An 8,237-nucleotide genomic window follows, 5' to 3' on the forward strand; every position below is an offset into this window, starting at 1 on the left:
GGAGAAATCAGAAGCGGTCATTAGTTAGTTGGCACAGTTCTGTGTACCATTACCTTTAGATTTTGGCACAGCCTCAACCTCCAAAATAAGTACTGGCCACTCAAACTTGTAAGCTGCTGCTCATAGACCCACTGAGTCAAAGACAGGTTGAAATGAAAATCTAAAACTTCAACTGTAGCAAACACAGCAAACTAACACAGCATATTGAGAACAGGGGAAATTGGAGGAAGGAGGAAGCTCTTCAAAAAAGCTCATGAATTATTTATAAAAGGAAATCTAAGACTGAAGGAACTGGCCTTTTCTTAGAAGAAACAGCTCACTAAGGTAACATTTCAAACAAAGCCAACTTTCTGTGACCCAGTGCCACTAGTGTCTAAGAGTCTATGCCTTTGGGGCATCCATGGACTGTGAATTGCAAAGTAAAAAACTTTTTTTTTTATTGTTTTCTTTCTACTGAGGAGCAGCTGTGCTATTTCCTGGCAGCCATCTGTTTTCTTCTGAAATGATCAGCAACGACTTCCTGGTTTATGCTATCCATTGGTGAATTTTTAGCTTGCAGAAGGTGGTCTTCCAAAGGAAGTACTTTGGTAATTACAAGGATCTTGAAGAGGAGAGGACGTGAGATAAGCTCAGAAAAAGATAGACGTCATGGGTCAGTTTCCTCAAGGTAGAACAAGAACAGGCACAGTGGATAGAAGAAGAAAGGTTTCAATGCATTTTGATATTGGGTTTTAAATAGCATGAAAGAAATAACAAAACAGAAAACAAATGAACAGTGTAGGAAGGAAACACAGAAATGGACAGAAGAACCAACCGAAGGTAAGATACTACAAACTACAACCATCACCTAAGGGCTGGAGGTGCAACTCACTGTTAGGACATTTTCTAGATGGTATAATGTTAAGGCTTAGACCATTAGCACCACTAAAATAAATCACACAAAAGTGAAAATACCACCTAAAAATTAGACATTAAAAACAATCAGTTTTTTTAAAGTGGGAAGGTAGCATGCAATATGGATATGAGAGGACTATAAAGGACATAAGCCACAAAATTCACTTTGGAAGGTGTGTACTAGAACTTTAGACTGAATTATTGAAATACATGAAGTCAGAAAGGCTTCAAATATCCGACTTCTTACCTGCCAATATTAACTAGGTGTCTGATAAGGTTTGTTTTCTCTGACTGTTGAAAAGCTAAAAGCAGGAAAAAAAAATCTTGTACTAGAGAATCAGGAGAGAATTTTTGAACACTACTAATAGGACCAGGCAGAATCAGCAGTTGAAAACATGAATGTATTAGGGTGAGGAAACAAAGACTTGCTACAGATACAAGGTAAAAGAGACCCTCTGCAAAGACACAGGGGGCAATTAGGAAGCTAAAATCTATTCTCCTCTTGAGGGTTGAATGGACTTACTTCCCTTATATAGGGAAGGTCAGTTTGAAGAAAGACAGCATGGATGATTGCCCCACAACTGTTTAATAAACATTTACTGAAATGGCCTTGAATTATTGAGCCAATCCCTCACCACGGGGTCTGTTGGGAGGACAGACCACAAGCACTTGTCTTAAGATGCCAGGCTTTTGTCCAGAGGGAAGAAATAGCCTGCAAACTTGGAAGCTTACCATCTTTATGAACCAATAATGGCCATTCTGTCTGGCTGTCTGACTGTCTATCAAGGAATCTCCTCCTATCCCCTCACCAATAAGACATCATAAGTGGAAAATGGCACATTTAATCTTATGTGACATGTCACGGAACATGCCAGAACGCCATGTTTGCCATCTTCACCAGAATGCCGTCTTCACACAGTGTTTGTGAAGAACATAGTTTCTACAATCTCTACAACTGTGGAGTATTTCTTTTTATTTAAAAAGAAAGAAAAAAATGGAGGAAGGAAGGGAGGAAGGAAGGAAGGAAGAAAGAAAGAGAGAGAGAAAGAAAGAACAAACGAACAAAAGAAAGAAAGAAAGAAAGAAAGAAAGAAAGAAAGAAAGAAAGAAAGAGAAATTAAAGCTCAAAATGCAGAATCCTTAATTTCTGTAAAGGTAGAGAATTAGAAAAACTCTTGGCTCTCTCAGTGACCTTTTTACTAAACTCCTATGTGAAAGATGCATATGTTATCCAGTGAGTTCTACCACATCATTTAGACTTTTAATCGTTGCCTCCTTTTTATCATTACAAGTTAATCCACTTCACAGTAACTTAATGTAGATTGAATACTATCAATTTCTAATTAAGTCACTCCATGTTCTGATTGGAGAGAGAATGGGCTTGATTTTCATCTCATCTCACAGGAGTTGCTGTTTGTGTTTCTAATACTTTTACTTCATTTTCCCTAAATGCCAAACATTAATAATACTGAGAGTGAATTCCCATTAGCAGGCACTTGTGACCTAAAATGTATAATAGGTTTCCTCCTAAAATATTTTCTTATAAACAGCAAAGATCATTTTATCATAAATGATGGTAAATTGTTTTTTACATTTGCTCTATTTGATTTGATATAAATAGAATCTAATCTCTCTAACTGTTTCACACAGCGAAATTTTGCTTGTTTGTTTGCTGTTTGTTTTCCTATCAAAGGTACCTAAAAATTTTTTTTCTTCTAAGGTGGAAAGGCCAGCAAGAACCCCTATTTCCTGATCTGACCCAAGTTATATACTGATATATAACCCAAATTATATAGCATTAGGGTTTGAAGACAAATGCCCATCAAAAGATGAGACTCAGTCACCATCTAGAATAGTAAGAAAAGATGACTACTATATTGGTCAAGAGTGGTGCTAGACAAGTTTTGGTCTTGGCTCAAAATTTACAAAACCAGAATTGGCTTGCTGAATTACTTTTACTTTGTGTATTTCTTTATATGAAACCTAGGTTTTTCTTTGTAGCACAACAGAAAATAAAAATAAAATATCAAATAGAAACATACACTTTAAGGGAAAATGTGCCATCATATCTCCTTCAAGTTTCTTTGCACAGATATTTTGGAATCCAATTTGGAATCACGCTGATAGAGAATTTTAAAGAAATGTCAGTAACCAGAAAATCCAGTCTCTTCTCATGGGTGGGTAACTTAGATTTTAATCCTTCCTCAATTTTATCATTACAGGTTACTCTCTTTAGTTTGGATACTGTTAATTGATAACTAAGTCATTCCATGTTTCCTATAAACAACACACTTGAAAATGTAGAACCGTGCCTAGCAAAGGATATAGTTTACATGTTACAGATTGAACCCCGTATTTATGTAGAGAAAACCCATGGGCATATATGCAGATGTAATGTTTACTGAATCAGATCTTACACAGGTCCCAGAGCTGTTCAGGTTGTCCTTATGTCGCTCACAGAGGTTACATGAAGCCTGAGCTTTCATTCTAAAGCAGTTTCTCTCTCTCTCTCTCTCTCTCTCTCTCTCTCTCTCTCTCTCTCTCTCTCTCTCTCTCTCTCTTTCTCTCTCTCTCTCTCTCTCTCTCTCTCATTATCCATCTAGGAGACATGGAAGTGGATCCCTAGAGGATGTTTTAGAAACAAAGGGCACTGTGCTCATAGAGAAAGAAAAGGTGGGAGATCTTAACACTATTTGGAGGAGGAGGGAGAAAAAAATTTTCTTATCTATAACATAATCCTGGGGCACAGTTACATGTCTATCAACCTCACACAAACCTAAGCAGAGGAATTTTCTGTACTTTTCCTTTCATGGAACTTACTAATTTATAGGTTATATAAACAAAAATATAAATAAATATGTTTTCTTTTTTCAATATGCAATTCAGTGGTATTGATTATGGTTACATCATTACAAATCATCAGCACTATTTCCATAATATTTAACTTATTGTACACAGAAACCATTTCTATCAGTTGAACTTTTCCATTTCCCCTTCCCCCACTACTTCATAAACTAAATGTACTTTATCACCCTACAAATAAACAATTTATCTTAATCGACTCATGAGGATACATTTGAATGAGATTAGAAAGAAAGCTTGAAATAGGAGGAAGATTTATAAACACTTTACATAGTATTTATAATTAGCTCTAAGTAACTGCATGGCAAGTGAGTAATCAAAAAACTTCAGAATCCAAACAATATATGAGCAGGAATTAACAGAAGTAGGAAATGACTTAGTTGTTACATGTAAAGCACTTTATTATGAGAAATCCAATATATATTACATATATGTATACATTGTTTTTAACTTTTTGACATCCTGGGAAGTGAGCCCACAGCTGCTTTGTGTTATAGAGTCCGCTTTGTTTAATATATGTGTACATAGATATGTGCTTGTGTTTGGTGGATTAAAAATAGAGTATCATCTATGTCCAGCTAAATATCGAGGCAACAAGGCCTTTGACAAAAATGTTCAGAGGAAAATGTCAGAAGACTGAAAAGTGTATTTATAGATGTAAAAGACTAATGGAGTACCAAAATAATTGTATACCAAAAGTCACATGGAAATAGTAATGTCTGATGTTTGGAACACATTGAATTATGTGAAGAATGATATCAGTACATGAACGAGGACCAGATGAAGCAATATACACGTGATGTATAGCACAAGTAGACATTTCTTGCTCAGGTTTAATTTCCTCTCTATACTGTGTGGAAGTTATCCAATTAGTATTCTAAATATCTTCTGTGTTAGACATTTAGTTAGACATAGGCTATTAGCCATGAGACCCGGCAGCCCCTCCCCCCAGCTTTAGCCTTAACCAATGGGGTATTAAAGGAACTGTTTTCAATTTAATTCATGCATCCTGAACTGATGCATGAATCTTCTTGTTTCATTTGTTTCTCTTTCCTTTATATATTGACTCTATAGAAGAAAAGAAAATAGCGGTATCTACTTATATCAGTATGAGCGACAGTGTCAGAGGTGTACAGGCTCATCAATAGGGAGCCAAACTCAGTTCTCTCAGGAATGCTTGAATAAGAGCTGGGTAAAAAAAATCTATTCCTCTTTTTGGATAAATAATTTTATGTGAAGTGAGATGGCCAGTGTCACATCATTTGCTTTCTCAGAGTTTTGTGGTTTGAGAGAACAAAGTTGGGTATAGAAAGACTCATGTAATTATGGAATCTCCGTGAGTTCTTGCATTACTTTTCAATGTCTTATAATGAAAAGAACAAAAAGAACAAAGGAAAATGAGATGAAAATCCATGTTTATTTTTTATTTAGCTCATTTCATTTGAAACACTGTTTTCATTGATGTTTGTTTTTGGTTTTGTTTGGTTTTGTTTATTCTTTTGGGTGTTTTTGGTAACAATGTTTAAAGTTTCCAAATATACACACGAGGACATAATTTTCATTTTCTTGGACTTTGATTCTAAGAGTATGAATTAAGCAATGTTGTGTAGACACACATATTCTCCTCAATGACTAACATTCTACTAAGCATTAGTGAGTTAACCTTTATCTTTAATAATTCTTCACAATGCTGAATTATTAATATCCACTTGCCTTCAAGGTTGACTTTACACTTGTATGCAAATTGCAAAGCTCTTGAACTTCAAATAACTTGGTTTTATCCAGCTGTATTAGTCAGGGTTTCTATTCCTGCACAAACATCATGACCAAGAAGCAAGTTGGGGAGGAAAGGGTTTATTCAGCTCACACTTCCACATTACTGTTCATCACCAAACGGAGTCGGAACTGGAACGCAAGCAGGACAGGAGCAGGGGCTGACGCAGAGGCCATGGAGAGATGTTACTTACTGGCTTGCCCCCACTGGCTTGCTCAGCTTTGCTTTTTTATGGAACCTAAGATTATTAGCCCAGGGATGGCACACCCACAATGGGCCCTCCCACCTTTGATCACTAATTGAGATCTCATGCAGGCATTTCCTCAAGGGAGGCTCCTTTCTCTGTGATAACTCCAGCTTGTGTCAAGTTAACACACAAAAACAGCCAATACACCTCAAATTTGGTATGCATTCCTTCATTTCTTCAATTTTTTCCTCTTTCTCATCTCTCTTTGGCCTCAGTCTCTTTCTTTCATCCCTTTGTGACCTCAGCCATGACTCCAAACTTTAAAACAATTGTACAAAAATAAACGAATAAATAAATAAAATGAATAAGTAGGGTGAGGCTGATGAGATGGTTTAGTGACTATCGTGTTTCTTTTTCAAACTTGAGGATTTTATTTAAGATCCCCAGACACTTGTAGAAGTTAGACAGTGTCATCCATGTCTGTAATGACTGTGATGGTCTGGAAATGGGGAGAGACAAGAGAGTCCTAGTGGCTCCTTGGCCAGCCACTAGAGTGGAAACAGCATACCCGTATTCGGTGAACAGATTCTGTGTTAAAAAGTAAAATGCAGGTGTGGCTCTCTTTGCTAGCAGAGCTGATCTGTGATCCTAAAGGGCTGCCAACACAGAGCCACAACTCTCATCCAGCAGTCTCACAGATGAGGAGACCCTCAGCTGCTGCTCTGATTGAGTCTCCAACACCAAGCATTTTCTACTGCAACAAACGATGCTAAGAGTTAGTGATCCGGAGTCCCTGAGTTTTCATAGGAGGATTCTGGGACTGACTTGACTCCAGAAGTTTGATTTTCCTACTATGAAGTTTTCACTCTTATTTCTTAGTTTATCAATGTAAGAATGACATCCCCAAAGATAAGAATGAAAGGATAGCAAAGATATTCTACAGAAAAGCCACACTTGAGTTGACACACAACTGGAGATCTGAAGATGACGAGACTCAGAGTTACCACAGTGGCTACTCAGACCCTCAGGGGTTTGGTCACATTAGGATTGCTGTTCATGATGCCAATGGTGCATGTAAGATATATGAAGAACTGGTAGTCACATGTATGAAGAAACCCAAGGATGGTAAAATGAAAGGTCTGGCATTTGTTCAAGATCCTTATTGTAGCTTGATATCAAGGCAATACATAATTGGGCAGTAGAGAGTGAGGCGGGGAGAAAGTTTTGTAAGGTGCAAGAGAGGAGGAAAGAAAGAAATGAAGATGGAGTCCACAGAGGAGGATGGCTCAGAATTAGGTGAACTAGATCGATTTTATCTTGTGTAGGTGGTTGGTTTAGATCTTTATCAATTGCCAGTGAATTTATTGTGTGGAAGAATTATGAATTGAGAATTTAACATGTAAATCTAATTGCTAAATTACTAGTTTCTAGAACTTTAATTTACCAGGCTAAAGGGAACAACATGTGAAAGAAATCGCTGAGAGGCAGTTGGGGCGTGCGGATCTGGTTCTGTTGCCCACACAGAGAATGTGCAAGGGCCTGAAGAATGAGGGATGCCTCTGTTTGTGTGTGTGAGTGTGTGTGTGTGTGTGTGTGTGTGTGTGTGTGTGTGTGTGTGTACCAGGCATGGTAACTACTGCCTAGGGGACCTCGTAACCAAAAAAGGAGACAGCCAAGAGAGGGCGGCTTGTGTACCACATGGCGGAGTAGCAGCCAAAGCAAGAGGATCCCGCACTCAAGAACTGATAGAAAAACATTCTTTTTTTGATTTTTACAACAACACCTTATAGCTACCAGAATAAGATTTTTAATCCTAACCAAATAGGAATGATCATTTAATTCTACGAGAATGCTCCTTTATGTTGCCTCGGACAACCGGGCAAGAATCAGCATCTGAGGCGCAGATGGTTCCGGGACTGACGGAACTCTGCTCCAGTTCAAATCATTATGAATCGTTTTATTGTTCTGTTTCAGTGGATTTTTCAAAATCTCCTTGCCTCTGTTTAGTCAAGCTAATTTTCCAGTAGCCATTTATCTAATTACCTTGAGAAAGTTGTGTGGCTTTACTTTTTAGATATTAATTAGAACAGTGCCCTCTACAGACTGAAAAGTAAGATGGGAAAGTGAACACACCTACATGATCACATACACACATGATATACCACACACAAGCATGTAAGGAAACTAATAAGATGTAATCTTTTTTAACTTTCAAATCCATAGGTCGGGTCTAATCTCTTACCTAGTACCTTTGTGAAATTACAAATCCCAAACAAAAATACTGTATTTATATACATTTCCCCATTTGCATATTCCCTGCTTCAACTCCCTGGATTTATTGTTCATCAATCCATCCCGAATATTTTCCAGTTTTTCCAAATATTACCAGTTTCCAAATGTTTTCCTCACCTAACCTGAACTTGAGAATACATGACAATATTTAAGTGATTTATTTTCTTTATTATCTCAAGGGCAGCAATAATTACCATCTCTTATGTATTAGTTAAATGTACATTGACA

The 8,237-nt window shown here is 37.3% G+C and overlaps 1 pseudogene; it reads left to right on the top strand.

Annotated features, from left to right (window-relative positions):
* Nucleotides 1-796: 796 nt before the first annotated feature.
* Nucleotides 797-6,919, top strand: Glo1-ps2 (glyoxalase 1, pseudogene 2; annotated as a pseudogene).
* Nucleotides 6,920-8,237: the final 1,318 nt, after the last annotated feature.

The sequence above is a fragment of the Rattus norvegicus genome, chromosome 14 (genome assembly GCF_021556685.1).
Source record: "Rattus norvegicus strain SHRSP/BbbUtx chromosome 14, alternate assembly SHRSP_T2T, whole genome shotgun sequence".
NCBI classification, from domain to species: Eukaryota; Metazoa; Chordata; class Mammalia; order Rodentia; family Muridae; genus Rattus; species Rattus norvegicus.